At 38.6% G+C, this 17,074-nt stretch overlaps 1 protein-coding gene across 2 annotated transcripts in view; it reads right to left on the reverse strand.

Moving 5' to 3' along the window:
- Positions 1 to 263: 263 nt before the first annotated feature.
- LOC136866052 (zinc finger CCHC domain-containing protein 17) overlaps positions 264 to 17,074 on the reverse strand; it is a 182,755-nt gene continuing 165,944 nt past the window's right edge. Inside the window, exon 8 of one of the 2 annotated variants that reach the window (XM_067142699.2) lies at positions 264 to 659. The gene's annotated coding sequence lies outside the window, so the exon portion shown is untranslated. Of the gene's footprint in view, positions 660 to 1,620; positions 1,889 to 17,074 lie in introns of those variants that run through there. The other variant, XM_067142693.2, reaches the window with a different exon arrangement.

Below are 17,074 nucleotides of genomic sequence, written 5' to 3' on the forward strand. Positions count from 1 at the left end.
CCATCTTCAGGGCTGTACACAGTGGGGTTCGAACCCACTATCTCCCGGATGCAAGCTCACAGCTGCATTCCCCTAACCACACGGCCAACTTGCCCGGTGGGTATGGGCTTGGACCCTGACAGTGGTTTAGTTTGAAAGGGGAACATGAGGAGCACTTGTTACCCTTTCAAACTAAATGACCACTCAAAGTCTGCTCTTAAAGATGAACAGCACGTTTTCAAACTTTTGAATACACTCTCCGGTAGTAAGAAACACTTTTTTTTAAATGTTGCTTGTTACCTATTTTAAATAAGCGATTCAATTACAATACAGTAACGTTACACAGTAGAAAGGAACAACACAATATCAAATCAAGTCAGATATAGAATAACAAGAACATGAAAAGGAATACATGATAGGATGAACAAAATGGCACATCTGAGCAGGAAGAAGGAGCAATTGAAAACAGAGACAAGGACAAACATGAAAAGACAAAAAGGACAAGGACAATCTCCACATCTTCATGCGCTGCTGTCAATTAGAGGGGCTCTCTCCTCATTCATTCCAGTTCTTTTAGATCTTTCTTTCCTCACCCGCAACAAGCTTGTTTCTGCTTTCCAACTTCATCAGAAGGGTGGGCTTCAACACTCACTGAGGGGCCATCTCGACAGATCTTCAGTCTTGACACAGAAAGTGTAGGATAAGAAGAAGGCCAGACAAATATAGAAAAAGGGAAGGAAAGTAAGATAAATACATTTGGCAAAATATTTGCAATAAAGGATAAACACACAAAACAGAATAATGTAAGTACCGTATTGGAAACCAACAAAGTGAAAGGATGAAAGTGTCTTGCATGTTCCAAATTTGAAATGATCTATTCTTACCCTGTACATTTTCTTCCTTATTTACATGCACCACACTTGCATTTCCACTTTTGTATCAAATGTTACCACACATAAAAGAATTATCACCTGGAATTTAAATATAAGATATTTTTTTTACAATTTGTTTTACGTCACACCGACACAGACAGGTCTTATGGCGACGATGGGATAGGAAAGGCCTAGGAGTGGGAAGGAAGCGACCATGGCCTAAATTAAGGTACAGGCCCAGCATTTGCCTGGTGTGAAAATGGGAAACCACAAAAAACCATCTTTAGGGCTGCCGATAGTGGGGTTTGAACCCACTATTTCCTGGATGCAAGCTTACAGCTGCGCACCTCTAACCACACAGCTAATATAAAATAATAACAGAAAGAAGTTTCAAATCTTTGACACAACAATAAACCCCTCTTCAATAGTATTGTTTTCTAGCTTGTGTGATATTGTTATATCAATATTTCAACGTAATGAAAAGGCTAAGTGGTGGCGCTGCTATTGACTTACCTCTCTCTCAAATCTGTGTTATCAAGACTTGCAAAACAGAGGAGAAACTTACGGAAAATATAAGTACAAAGAAAAAAAACTCAGTTGTGCTGCATCTTCAAAATAATCACAGCATGAGAAAAATGTGTGTTTTCCAGTGAATTGATTAGGTTATGGTATATACAAGTTTTAGATAAGGATAGCACAAGGAAAAACTGGACTGTAGGTATAAGACATGAGGTAGGTAGCTGGTTCATACCACTGAATCCCTGTGGAATTCCTAACACAAATATATTTATACCACTTAAAAACACACGTAATAAATAATCAGACACTCACGACATATATTTACAGAAAAGCAATTCCAAATGCACTGAACATATCATTGTTTTTTGTCGCATGACTGTCACTGCTCCGTCTCAACATATTCTCTGTCTCTCCTTAACGGTGGCGGCAGGAAATAGCAGGTAATCTACCTTCTCTACGTAGTGGACAGTAGTACTTCAAAGGAGCACTGTCCTAATCTGACCTCTAGTGAGGGCTTGCTAAAATTCAAGTAAACACAAAATGACAAAGTTAAATTTGGTACTAGTAATCAAACATGCTGCCCACTGAAAAAAAATGTAAAACACTTTTCTCACACACAATGTAAAAGAACAAACATGAAGATAACTGTAATACAAAACACACAACGTTCAGATATCGTCTCCTTGAGAATTGGGGAGTGGACAGAGTTTTGTAATGGACCTTCTAAATACTCCAGTAGAAGTACGGATAGTGGCAATTTGTACTAGTCCATCAGCACCAGGGTGGACCTGATCAATTGCTGCGAGCTTCCAGCACAATTGGGGAGCAGGGAAGGGGCTGCATTATCTTCCTTGATGATCACTAATGTGCTTGGTTGCACATTATTGTTGTTAAGTAGTGTCCATTTGCTCCTCTGCTGCAGGTGGGAGAGGTAGTCTATTGACCAAGATTTTTAGAATCCTTGGAGCTGCCGTTGTAGTTGCTGCCGTATAGAGAGTACATTACTCAGATCTGGCTCGGGATGGGTAGTGATAGGTCTTTCAATTAGAAAATGACTTCGAGTGAGAGAAACTACATTGGCAGGATCATCGGACTAAAGGCCTACAGTTTAGACATTTTTTGATTTGTGTTGCGAGTGCTGCCAGTTCTTTGAAGGTAAGGCCTGCTGACCCCATCAATCGTCAAAGATGATACTTGAATGATTTGATGCCAGCCTCCCACATGCCTTCAAAGTGTGGTGCTTGATGCGGAATAAAGTGTCAATTAAAGCCTTAAGTGCTAGCGAAGTTTGAGATGTCTCATTGATGATGATCTTTGTTAAACAATCTCTGCAGTTCCCTAAGTTCTCTATCAGCGCCTACAAAGTTTCTGTCATCGTCTGAATATATGTGTAGATAAGAAATGTGTTTTTCCACCATTCAATACACAATTTATTTTAATAGATTAAGCTAGTACCGGTTTCGGCTCTTTAACGGCCATCATCAGCTAGTACATGTTTTGTTTTAGCCATTAGACAATTCACAAGTTGTTATTGTATTAGGCATCCGGATGTCTAATGGGGGATGGAAATGTATACAATAGCATATAATTAAAATATCAGTAGTCAGGGTAAAAAGTTACAAATAGAACATGAGTATGTAAAACATATTAAAAACACACAGGCCACAATATATAACATTTAAAAAGTTTCAACACATTAAAATGGTACGTATAGGTAGACACTTGTTAAAATTTTCAATTCATGCTATATAGATTCCATTCTTCTGTCCTCTGTGCAGTTCCTTTGCTTCTAAGTTATGTTGATTTTAGTTGCGTAAGGTAATCTTTGAGAACATTCTGAAACTGGTGTACGTCTTATTGATATGGGCCTTTGTCATGAAGAAATTTTGTTATGTTATATATCCCAACTTGTGATATACTATGGCAAGTTTCAATATAGCAAACAGCAGGTCTCGAGCTTGTATTTAGAAGTAGTCGGTGGCAACACCTCTCTCGTCTATGTTTGTTCTTGTAGTCTGTAAAGATAAGGTGATATAAGTATGCCGGTAGTGTGTGTATGAAGGAATGCCTAGTGTGTGTATGGAAAGAGTACTTACTATAGTTGTTGTGGAAGTCTTGTGCCGATGTGTTTGAAGGCTTGTTGTGTTCTACTGCGAGTGCGTCTGGGGCTCATATTAGCTGTGGAGGGGAATGTAGGTGGAGGGGAAGAAGGAGTGGCCGTTGGAGAAGTAGGGGCGGGGTCAGGCTTGTGATTCGTTGGTTTGTTAGAGCGTGTGTTTACTATTTTGAGGTAATCATTCTTTAATGTCGGAATGGCTTTATCAAAAATGATGCTGATTTTTTCATTAATATCATTAATGTTATGATTGGGGTTGGCGTATTGGTCTAAAGAAATGTAGAAATCTTCGGTTATGTTGAGCAGGGGGCCCTTGGAGTTTATATTTAGTATCGTCATGTCGTTATTGATGTTTGTGAAACTATGCTTGGATTCTTCTACATGTTGGCCTATTGATGAGAAATGGTTATGTTTTGCTGCATTTATATGTTCATTGTAGCAGATGGTGAAGTTTCTGCCTGTACGTCCTATGTAACTTATGTCACAGTTGTTACATTTGATACGGTAGACACCTGATTGGTTGTATTTATTGTTATTATTGACTGTTTTAGTGTTATGTATAATGTTGGTACTATTGTGTGTGGTTTTGAATACTGTTTTTATGTTGTGCTTCTTGAAAATATTAGTTATCGTATATATGTGGGTGTTGTTAAAGGTAAATAGGGCATAGTCTTTTTTGGGTTTGGCTGTTTTTGCTAATTTAGTTTTAGGTTGTGATTTTATTTTGTGAATGATTTTGTTGACCATTTCTTTGCTGTATCCGTTGTGTTTAGCTATGTCGTGGATTAACTTCAGTTCATTATTTTGGTCTTCTGTTGTCATTGGGATGTTAAAGGCTCTATAAACCATACTATACTGTATCTTACAAGATCTACAGGAAACCCACACACACCTCAAATACCATAAAAAATGACTCCATTCATCCCAATACACAAAAAAGAGCAGCCTATTATAGGGCATGACTCTCTGCACCATGTACTGATGCTTGGTTGCTATTGGTACATGCATATACTATGTAGTCCAGAACGTAACTCTTGCAAGTCTAATTCACCAACCTCCCTTTCCGTGGGATGAAATTTGGCATTAGCAGCAAATCTGAGGCAGTATGCTGTCACTTTCTGCAGTCATGTAAGCTTAGAGTATCGCTTCATGAACTCATCTTGAGGTTGAAGTGCCACGAGACTGACCACAGGCTTTTGCTGTTCTGGGATGTCCCAAGTCTCCACAGAAGGAACTGAGCCACGCCATGATAGAGATAGATAGATAGATGATCTTCCACAAGCCACGGTGGCCCATTCCACCAAAGTGATTTAGCGATAAAGACATCTGGGGTGAGTCCCGTGACACCAAGTCTGCAGGATTATCTTCTGATGCAACACGCTTCCAATCTGCAAATCCATATGCTGCCTTGAATCATCGCAACTCTGTTGGCAATGAAAGTTTTCCACTGTGTATGAGATGCTGCAATTCATGACAGAACTGTCATCGAATCTGTCCACAGATGGATGTTACTAGTAGTCAAATTTACAATGGATGTTACCTTTTCAAGAAGACAAACTAGAAGCAGAGCTCCATACAACTATAGACAAGGAAGGGAAACACTCGTCAGTAGGGCGACCTTTGTTTTAGCGCACAGTAGCTTTGTGGTGTGCTCACCTTTTTGGTTTTCTGATCTAATATAAATGCAGCATCTGTAGCTTTTCTCACATGTATTCGAAAACCCATGCAGTTGTATTCTGGTGACAACGCCCTTCGCTAGCACTAGTTCACTGATTCTAATACGACTAAAAAGAGGAAATTGATTGTGTAGATGCTCCCAGGACTGGAGTAGTTCTGTTGGTAGGTTCTCATCCCAACCTAAGCACAGTTGCCACAGTCGCTGCAAGAAATAATTGTTATCCAGTATTCGGGAGATAGTAGGTTCGAACCCCACTGTCGGCAGTCCTGAAAATGATTTTCCGTGGTTTCCCATTTTCACACCAGGCAAATGCTGGGGCTGTACCTTAATTAAGGCCACGGCCGCTTCCTTCCCACTCCTAGCCCTTTCCCGTCCCATCGTCGCCATAAGACCTATCTGTGTTGGTGCGACGTACAGCAACTAGCAAAAAAATATAAAAAAATAAAAAATAATTGCACGAGATGATGAATGGACCTATTAGTCCCAACGGATCATAGACTGACACTATGACTGCAAGTACTGTACCTTTCTTTTTGTAACAGGTCTAATGACGTTACTGATCCTGGCACCATTCACAATCTGCAGCTGATCATTGGCAGGATGCTACAAGAGTCCTAAAGTATTAATGTTATTGCCGTTATCAAGCTGAAGGGGCAGAAGCGCTTCTCTGTATTCTGGAGAACAGCTTCGAGTAGTTGCGGATGATTGGAACACCATTTTTGAAGTAGGAAACCACCCCTCTGTAGAAGATCAATGAGTTTTTCTTGAATTCATAGAGCTTCCTCGAGGGTTTCCATCCCAGACATGCAGTTGTCCACATAGAAATCACTCTGGAGAATTTCTGCTGCCTTGGGTAGACTGACAGAATCCTCAATAACAAGCTGCTGGAGACATCTAGTGGCGAGGAAGGGTGCTGAAGCTGTTCCATACATGACTGTTTTCGCTGGTAATGTTTTATAGGTTCTTCTGGCAATCGGCACCATACAGTTCTCTGAAAGTTGCAGTCGCGACTATCAACCTTTTACTTTTTGATACATCTGGTGAATGTCTGTTGTAAAGCACACTTGTTGAGAGCAGAATTTTGTAATGATGGACCAGATATCTTGCTGGATGGTTGGCCCAATTTGGAGGATGTTACTGAGTGATCAGATGATGTTACTGAGTGATATCCCATTTATAGTGGTGGCAGAAGCATCAAACACCACCCTCGTCTTCGTAGTACAGTTTGTCTCTTTAAGAATTGGGTGATGGGGAATGTAGTAGCTAAGCTCATTAGGTTGCAACGTGTTGATAGCTTTCGTGTGTCCCAGAGCTTTGTATTTCTCTAGAAAGTTAATGTTGTCTTTCTTGAGTTGGGTGTTTCTCCCCTGTTGTCTCTCAAACTGATGAAGCTGCGAAATAGCCACTGTGAGCAAGTCATGAAGTTCTGTTGAGTCCTCGCAAAGAGGAAGTCATACCGTGAATTTTCCCTCAGCATCTCTCCTGGTGTTGGCAGTAAAATGTTTCTCATACTCCAGTTAATCCTTTGATCTGATATCTTCTAATTCCCAGAATCGTTGAACTAGATGGTCAAGTGAATTGTCAGTCTTGGTTAAGAAGGACTCTATGGTCTGTGAAGGTGCTTCAGCCATTCTAACTGAAACCGCCCACCAGGAATCCACACAAGTTCCGTGTTCTGGAGAACAGGATAGTCATACCAATTCCCCCAGGTTGGCTGAATGTTGAGTTGACTAGAGTTAATGATGATCCTGGAAGATCAGCAGGAATTCTTGTCAAAACAGCACAGTTAAATTCAGCTTGGTATTTGCTGTGTATGGAGTGAACATTAACGGTAGCACTGTGGTGAGATTCTGTAGTAGCGTTGCTTACGCCTTGTATTGGTACTTTGTTTTGAATCTTCCTTAAGTTGAGCCATTCTGCACAGGAATTTATACTCAAATATGCCTGGCTGTATGAGTCTAGGAGTGCTCTCCAAGTCTGCAATTTTCCATATCCATCACGTACCTTAACTGTAACCGTTTGGTCTCTATAGACTGACGTCTGTCAATACAACAGATGTAATACGGCACTGCAAGCGAAATATTTTGGCATACAGGAGATCAGATTTTGTCGCCGTAGCAGATGCTAGGGAGATAAAAAGCTATTTGGTCAGACAGTAAATGCCAGTAGAACTGTAAATCAATTGAAACTGTATCAAATACATAGCATGTACTGGCACGTCTCAGAACGTTATATAATCTTAATGTTCTCTCGGCACGGAAACCTGTAATTGTTGGTGCAGCATTGTAGTTAAAGAAACTTGAAAACTGAATGTGTTTTGGGCTACTGGAAAAAGCAGCTGTTTAAAACTATACGATACCTAAACTCACTAATAACTCAGCATGAGAAATGTGCATATTTCTATTAAGGCAATACTAGAGGACCTGTGCTGCTCCGTAGCAATTGTCATGAATAGGTCAGATAACTTGTCTTGATATGCCTGTCGTAGTCAAATTGTTTTGACTCTCCTTTTCAATGGTTTTATGAACATCTAATAAGAAGCGCGATATGGTATGCTACAATTCGTAGTTGGAATTCATCCATTCTGACGTTGTCATGCCGTCCATCTGGTAAAAATCTATCCATATATTCGATTTTTTATCCCACAGTTCTTATTGTAAAGCTTGGTATTGTGTCGTAGAAGACAATGGTATTTTTTAATCGCAGTTCTTCTGTATAGAACGGTTGTCTTGTGAGCTCATAGGTTACTCTCGAAGGAGCATTTTTTTGCCAGGCGGAGAACTTTTTTAAAGATAGCCTTCACTCTTTATAGTGTAGCTAGGTTATCTTTCGATAGGTGTTCCCACATAATGTCTAAGGCATATGTCAGGATGGGGTCTGTTTGTATGTATATTTTTTTCTCTTAGAGCAGCATGTAGGCTAAGTTATTAGGAACGCTCTGTCATCTGTTGAATGTATTAGCTTTTCTTTTTGCTAGTGGCTTTACGGCGCACCAACACAGATAGGTCTTATGGCGACGATAGGATAATTAAATGAAATAAGTTTCATAATGATAGATCCGTATTAAACTGTGATTACAATAGAGTAAATTAATGTATTATTAGGGTCCACCTTTTCAGTACAAAATGTAAAGAGTTTAAATTAATAAATGATTAGGGACTAGTTTTGACCGAGTACTAGGTCATCGTCAGCCTAAAGCAAAATTAAAACACATATACCGAAGAAATTAAACAATGTAAAGACACATAAGGTCTCATAAAAGGACATAGCACGTGTGATATTGTGCAGCACTATGTTAAAAAATAACTCTATGAAAGAGATTCATAAAAAGTCCAATGCGCATTAAAAAGATGTTATAGATAGGAATCCTTGAGTTGCTGGATAAGGAGATTAGAATATGCTGGCTCCTTTAAGATGCTGGTATCCAATTGAAGAACCACTGTGTCGAAGTTACGTTGTTTATTTACGAATAAAGTCCAGTGCGCCGTATAGCATTAAAAAGTCCAGTGCGCATTACAAAGATGTTACAGAAAGGAATCCTTGAGTTGCTGGATAAGGAGATTAGAATATGTTGGCTCCTTTAAGATGCTGGTATCGAATTAAAGAACCACTGAGCCGAAGTCACGTCGTTTATTTACGATTAAAGTTCAGTGTGCCGTATAGCATTAAAAAGTTGTTAGGGATGGAAATTTTTCAGTTATGGGTCAAGGAATTCTTAAATGTGCTGCTGTATATTCGAAGAACAACTGAGGTGAAGTTACGTTGTTTTTAAAGATATTCATAGACGTAAAAACACATGGATGCTTGAAAGGCTCTTCAGTTTTTTGGAACTTGAAGGAAGGTAATTGTTGCGCATGGAGGCTTAAGAATCCAGAGATGTGCTACATTATGTTAAAAAATAGAGATCCATAAAAAGGTCCAGTGCGCCGTATAAAAGTGACAAGTTGTAAAAGTAATCCTTAAGTTGTTAGTCATTTAAATTAATAAATTTCATTGTTTGTCCGTATTGAACCAAGATTACGACTTTTATTATAATTTGGATCCACCTTATTCAATACACAAAAACTGTTGTTTAGATGAAATTACAACATATATTTCAATCAGAACTAGTTTTGACGCCCTTTTTGCGTCATCATCAGCTGATATACGTAGGTGGTTTGAAAAGGTCTCGGAATGTACTAGAATTAAGTATCTTACCTCGGTGGAACTGCTTTTATTTTTCAACATAATCTCCCTGTAGAGTAATGCATTTGGTCCAGCAATGTTCCAATGCCTTGATCCCATCTTGAAAATGAGATTCCCCCAGGCCTGCAAAATACCTCTCCAATTTGGCTGCCAGTTCTTCCCTTGTAGAAAATCTCCGTCCACCGAGGAAAATTTTCAGCTTGGGGAATAGATGAAAGTCTGTTGGTGCCAAATCAGGTGAATAAGGTGGATATGGCAACAATTCGTACCCCAGTTCATGAAATTTCGCTATGGCAATAACACTTGTATGCGGCGGAGCGTTGTCCTGATGAAAGATGACATTTTTCCTTGCTAAACCAGGCCTTGTTTCGCGTATCTTTTCCTGTAGTTGGTCTAGGAGGTTTGCATAGTATTGCCCCATAATTGTTTGGCCAGTAGGAAGATAATCTATCGGCAGAATGCCTTTTGCATCCCAGAAAACTGAGGCCATGACCTTTCCGGCCGAACGCACTGCCTTTGCTTTCTTTGGTCGTGGTGAATCAGCACGTTTCCACTGCTTTGACTGCTGTTTTGTCTCTGGGGTATAGTAGTGGACCCAAGTTTAATCTGTAGTCACAAACCGACGCAAAAAATCTTGTTGGTTGCACTGAAAACGGGCCAGACTTTGTTCTGACATTTTCAATCTGGTGCGTTTATTGTCCAATGTCACGAGCCGCGGCACCCATCTTGCGGATAATTTTTTCATAGCCAATTCTTCGGTTAAAATATAATATACCCATTCAGAAGACATCCCAACAGCTTCAGCAATCTACCGCACTTTAAGTCGACGATCCTCCATGATCATTTTATGCACTTTTGCGGTAAATTCTGGGGTCGTTACACTTTTTGGCCATCCACTACGCGGATCATCATCCAAGCTCTCCCGACCAAATTTAAACTCGCTGGTCCACTTGGCAACAGTTGAAAATGAAGGAGCAGAGTCCCCCGGTGTATTCTGAAAGTCGGCATGAATGTTCTTTGCTTTCATACCTATCTTTACAAAGTATTTAATCACTGCTCGAATCTCAGTTTTTTCCATTGTCACAAATCACTACGCGGGAAATACAACAAAGAGTCGTCACTACCACACTCCTGCAGCTAGAGCACTGACGCGCCACGTGTTCACTCACAAAGGATGTGTGATTATTGCGCGGGAACCTCGTTGCTCTAGCACTGACATCTAGCGGTGATTCCGAGAACTTTTCAAACCGTCCTCGTAGGTTCTTGGAAAAATTGGCAATCACATAAGTTTATCTAGTGAGCAAACCGGTTTACATATGTTTTCATCAATTTAAAGTTTAAGACTCGCAAGTCTCGGACTTGTAGAAAATATGGACTTTGAAACAGTTTAATTGTAACACAGTTTTAGGCTGTTAATATGGTTTTAAATTGTGTTCAATTTGACGTAGATAAACTTATGTGACTGCCAATTTTTCCAAGAACCTATATCAGCTGATGACGCCCGTTGAAACTAGTTCTGATTGAAATATATGTTGTAATTTCATCTAAACAACAGTTTTTATGTATTGAATAAGGTGGATCCAAATTATAATAAAAGTTGTTAGTCATGGAAATCAAAAAGTATTGGTTTCCAAGCGATGCTGCTGTGTATTCAGAGATCAATTGAAATTACAGTAACATTGTCTTCTCAAGATGTATATAAACTTAAAATAAATGTTGATGCGAAGTAAGATGCTACAAGAAAGTTCTTCTGTTTCTAGAATCTTGAAGGACGATGGATGTTACGCGAGGAGGATTAACATATATGGAGTTAAATAAAGGGGGATAAAAATTTGCAGTTTAATGCGGACCATACATACCATACACGTATTAATTCCTTTATAGATGAGAAAAGTGTTTTTCCACCAATCAACACTTTTTTTATCTATACTTTGAATCTGTCAATACGAAAATGAAATTTATAAATAATAATTAATTCCTTTATGACATATTTTATTTAAATATTTTCTTCCAACGGACCAAATTTCATTCTTTCTTTCTTTCTTTCCTTGCTGTCATTTATTCAGAGTCAAATGTATGGTCTACATTGAACTGCGAATTTCTATCCACCTTTATTTAACTCCATATATTATGTCAATCCTCCTCGTGTAACATGCATCGTCCTTCAAGATTCTATAAACAGAAGAACTTACTTCTAGCATCTTACTTCGCATCGGCATTTATTTCAAGTTTATAAACATCTTGAGAAGACAATGTTACTGTAATTTCAATTGATCTCTGAATGCACAGTAGCATCGGTTGGAAACCAACCTTTTTCGATTTCCATGACCAACAACTTAAGGATTACTTTTACAACTTGTTACTTTTATACGGTGCACTGGACCTTTTTATGGATCTCTATTTTTTAACATAATGTAGCACATCTCTGGATTCTTAAGCCTCCATGCGCAACAATTACCTTCCTTCAAGTTCCAAAAACTGAAGAGCCTCTCCAGCATCCATTGTTTTTACGTCTATGAATATCTTAAAAAACAACGTAACTTCGTCTCAGTTGTTCTTCGAATATACAGCAGCACATTTAAGAAGCCAGCATATGTTGAATTCCTTGACCCACAACTGAAAAATTTCCATCCCTAACAACTTTTTAATGCTATACAGCGCACTGGACTTTAATCGTAAATAAACGATGTGACTTCGGTTCAGTGGTTCTTCAATTCAATACCAGCATCTTAAAGGAGCCAACATATTCTAATCTCCTTATCCAGCAACTCAAGGATTCCTTTCTATAACATCTTTTTAATGCACACTGGACTTTTTATGAATCTCTTTCATAGTTATTTTTTAACATAGTGATGCACAATATCTCACAAGGTATGTACTTTTACGAGACCTTACGTGTCTTTACATTGTTTAATTTCTTCGGTATATGTGTTTCAATTTTGCTTTAGGCTGACGATGACCTAGTACTAGGTCAAAACTAGTCCCCAATCATTTATGTAATTTAGACGATGGGATAGGAAAGGCCTAGGAATGGGAAGGAAGCAGCCGTGACCTTAATTAAGGTACATTTTTTTTGCTAGGGGCTTTACGTTGCACCGACACAGATAGGTCGTGTGGCGACGATGGGATAGGAAAGGCCTAGGAGTTGGAAGGAAGCGGCCGTGGCCTTAAATAAGGTACAGGCCCAACATTTGCCTGGGGTGAAAATGGGAAACCACAGAAAACCAACTTCAGGGCTGCCAACAGTGGGATTCGAACCCATTATCTCCCGGATGCAAGCTCACAGCTGCGCGCTCCTAACCGCACGGCCAACTCGCCCGGTTGACTGTATTCGGAAGTTGGGAAAGATTAAAGATTCAAAGAGTATCTAACAGAGATTAGTATTCTTCTGCGATCAGAGGAAGTGTATATACTCTCTGGCTTAACAGGTAGTAATCAAACATGGCTGCACGTAATGACATTACTAAGATGAAAATCACATATATCACAATAATAATGAAAGTGTTAGTCACTTAGCAACGTGCTAAGTACGGAATGTATTGGGGGTTAGCGTAAGCCTTTGTCTGCAATTATTGGAGTAATCATTTAATGATTTGATTTTATGATTACTCAAAGTTAGTTGAACTTAGAGGCCTATCAATGCCTCATGATTCACCAGCAGGTAATTCCGGACGGAATAAAACAAAAATGAATGGACAGATGGATTTTCAAAAGATAAGAATTTCATGATTATTGGTCCGTATTGAACTGTCAATTACAATAGTAGTTAAAATATTTTAAATTTAAGGTCCGCCTTTTCAATACAAATTATAAATAATATACATTAATATTAACATTCAGGGACTAGTTTCGACCTAAATCGTAGGTCATCATCAGCCATGAAGCAAATTATACAAATGTATCAAATAAAATAAACAATGTAAAGACACAATGATCTTAAAAATCAGTATGTACAATCAATAGAATTTTAAGGCTAGTTGAATAAAATAATTTCTGTGAAAAGTTTAAGCAACGGAAAACAGTGTAGTATCAATGATATTTAAAATGATATGTGCATACCATATGAGAAATAAGGTAATGCTCAAGATATTCGTTGCACTATGTTAAAGAGATCCTTTTAATAGAGGTTCTTAAAATGCTGGATTGCTGCTCTATGTTAAAAAGGTTTTTTTTTTATTTTTTATAGCTATTCATAAAATGCTGGTCGCAGTTCATGTATAGAAATGCGATTGAAGTTGGCTCTCCAAATATGTCACAGGCCGTTCAAAGTTCGAGTGGTCCAAAGCCAAGGTGTCTTCTAAAGATGTCTGAGATGGATTTGCCAAAGCTGTTTTTAGTAAACTCTTTTAATATATAGATTACAGATTTGATAATAGTAGTACGATGCGTACTCTTTTTCATGATACTGAACAACAGGAGAAATTACATTCTATACTGTATAAAAAAGCTATGAAAACAATGCAAGAATACATTCAATTGGGGAAAACTATGGCAAAGTGACAAGAAAATGAGGTGATCAATCCGATCCCATGCAGACGAGGAAACAGCTGCCCAAGATAAGTGGAAAGTCTCATATTATAATTATTTATTAATAAACCAAACCCCATGGCACTACAGCCCTTGAAGGGCCTTGGCCTGCCAAGCGACCTCTGCTCAGCTCGAAGGCCTGCATATTACGAGGTGTCGTGTGGTCAGCAAGACGAATCCTCTCTGCCCTTATTCTTGGCTTTCGAGACCGAATTATTTATTAATGCATGAATCAATTCAGTGTACTCCTCCATTTCTTTCCTTTTCTTTTTATGATCTTGTTGTATAGGTCATTAATGTCAGGTTAAGATGTGCTTATCTGGACACGATATGTAACTTGAGGGGAAACAGACAGTGTCTTCAAATAGGAATAGAATTATATGGAATACGTAATACTAGGGCTAGATCTTCCAAATGTGTGCTATATTGAATTGCTTTAAATAATGTCCTCAGAGTTAATCATTTGAGTTGTGTGTATTGTAACCGTACACAAGTACAATCCTTGATTTTAGGTTACAAAATGTTTGTAAATTACGATCTCCCAAGTTTAGATTAGGAAATTTTTGAAAATAATTTGTAATATAAAGTAGTGAATATCATGTGAGTTTGGTAAATTAAGCTGTAAGAACATTATCATAAGAAGGATTTGTAGTTAGGGAATATTGAACATGTATATCCTTATCTTTGTATAACTTTTAATTTGGGTAAGGGTCTGTTCACATGACTTAACAGTGGAGATTGTGCAACATGGGAAACAGTGACTATATCGGTAAAGATGGTTGAAGTCAGTTGAAAGTGTTGCAACACGTGGCTTGGAAACCCGGGGTACAACCTGGAAGCATAGGCTGAAGATGGTAATTCATCAATGTGGATGCAAACTCGTGTCCTCATCCCGAGGTGGTGCAGCTCTTTTCAGGCACACCTCCATTGGAGGTGAGCTGCATGTACCATTTCAACCACATACCAGCCCTCCTGCCATTCTTAAATGTCTGGCAGTACCGGGAATCGAACCCGGGCCCCCGAAGACGGCAGCTAATAACACTAACCGTTATGCTACGGAGGCGGACATCAATGTGGATGAACACTAGAGATCGCTAACTTTCGTATCGCTGGCTTGGTAACCAATCCAAAAGCTCTGACTCTGAACGAGGTTGCAATGATCGACAGACACTTGAAGATGTTTAAGTTAGAGCATTTCTGCCCAAGACCGTTCCACTTGGAGAAGACTGTTGAAAGCCTACCTATACCCACGACTTAAAGAGGCCACATCATTTTAATGATTGAAATGGCTGATTGTATTGTATTGTATTTCTACCAGTGGATTTCTGGTGACACTACAGACATGTGGAGCAAGCCTATATATATATATATACACGCGCACACACGTGCGACGAAGTCATTATCCATTATCCATTCCAGAGTTAGTCACATTGAAGAACCTTGATTGTGAAGCCATTACTGTACCATTATGGAGCAGACTACGACGGCATTACGAGTCTATTACAAGTTCATTCCTGGTGTGCTTTCTGTGGAAGACGCTACATAATGTTTATTAGTCAGTCATATACTCTGGATTATTCCTCTCCAAGAAAATGCACAGTGTGTGTATGGTGGTTTATATGTGTAATCTGGAGCTAATGTGTTGTGCACAGAACTGATTATTGCTAGATGAAATCGTAGGCCAAGTGTCCAGTGCTTTGTCATTCGTCGTTCATCTATTCCACAGCAGCCTTTTCACACTGTGAAGTTGTATAGTTTGATTAACAGAGTATAGTGAGGCGACTGGGATTGTTTGTTTTCATACAGTTATAACTCACGGTAAATTGATTCCATGGTGATGACGGTGTTTTATTGATGCAAATAGGGTTAAGAATGGGCAGTCACCTTATCCATATGAAATCATCATTCTAAAACGTGGCCTTCAGAATGATGTACTTTTGTGGTGTATAAATAGTAGATGTTGTGTGTGGATGTCTATTTTCGTAAGCAGCAAAACGAGTTGGTCTCATCACATGATGATTATTGCTGGTGTTTGTTTTGTTTTGTTTTGTTTTGTTTTGGGAGTACATTCTTGTAGTGAAACTTTACGGTAAATCTTTTAATGGTGTAGTAAGGAAAATCTTGGCATGCTACCTAAATTTATTTTCAGAGTTAAACAGTAGCAGATAGGGTACCATGAAGCAAGTTTGCAGCCTCGTCAGCCTGATGACCATCACCGTGGGAGAAGGAATTCATTCATGCTCTACAGAGTCAATTATTCCTATAAATTTTGTCATTTATATTTTATTCTAGTTACAATTTAGAAATTCTCTTAATTAATTTCAGTATTGATATTTTATTCTCAAGCTGCAGTATTTAAATTCGAATCAGCTGTTGTGGTAACTTCCGAGTGCGTATTTATGGGGGTTAAATTGTTCTTATGAAAAGAGGTATTAATTTGTGATAATCATACCGGTGGATCTGGGAAGGTCGTCAAAGTAAAATGAGTACTAACAGCGTTAGTTCTAAAGTCTTCTAGGACTGTAACTTAAATATGCTGGTGATTAATTAGTTAGAATGATTTGTTGACATGTGAAATGTAGAATGAAGTCTTCGTAACATAACCTAAAGATGATTGATATGAGTGATAAATGAAGATCCCGGATATGTAATGGATAAATCGTGTCTAAATGAGTATATACAGTAATTAAATGATAAACCATGATATTAAGTGATATTAAAATTTTCGGTTAAGAATGATGAACATGAGGTTAGGTGTATGTAAAGAAACCATTATACGTGACACTCTCCAGGAAACCATACCTTAAGTCACGGCAACATGTTACGCTACAAAGGAGAAAGGTAGGAAGGGCAAGAAATATCTATTTTTAGATTTGAGTGCCATCTGTTAGCCTGATCCTTGAACTGTGTGATGAAAGGAGTGACAATGATGTGACCATAGAGAAAATCCTTCAAAATGACCTTAGAAACAAGTTGTCCAGTATAAACAAAACCATTCCTTAAGCTGCAAAGGGAATTTAACATTGGTGCTTTAAGGTACAGTTTCTTAAATGAAGTTCCTGCATTGTCTTCTTGTAACAAAATATGAAATAACCAGCATGTGCATCAAGATAATGTATAGCTACAATATTATAGACATTTACTTGGCTGCATATTTTATAAGTGGTAATTTTAACTGCTCAGGAGCCCGGTCATAGT

The sequence above is a fragment of the Anabrus simplex genome, chromosome 1, assembly GCF_040414725.1.
Source record: "Anabrus simplex isolate iqAnaSimp1 chromosome 1, ASM4041472v1, whole genome shotgun sequence".
In the NCBI taxonomy this organism is placed as follows: domain Eukaryota; kingdom Metazoa; phylum Arthropoda; class Insecta; order Orthoptera; family Tettigoniidae; genus Anabrus; species Anabrus simplex.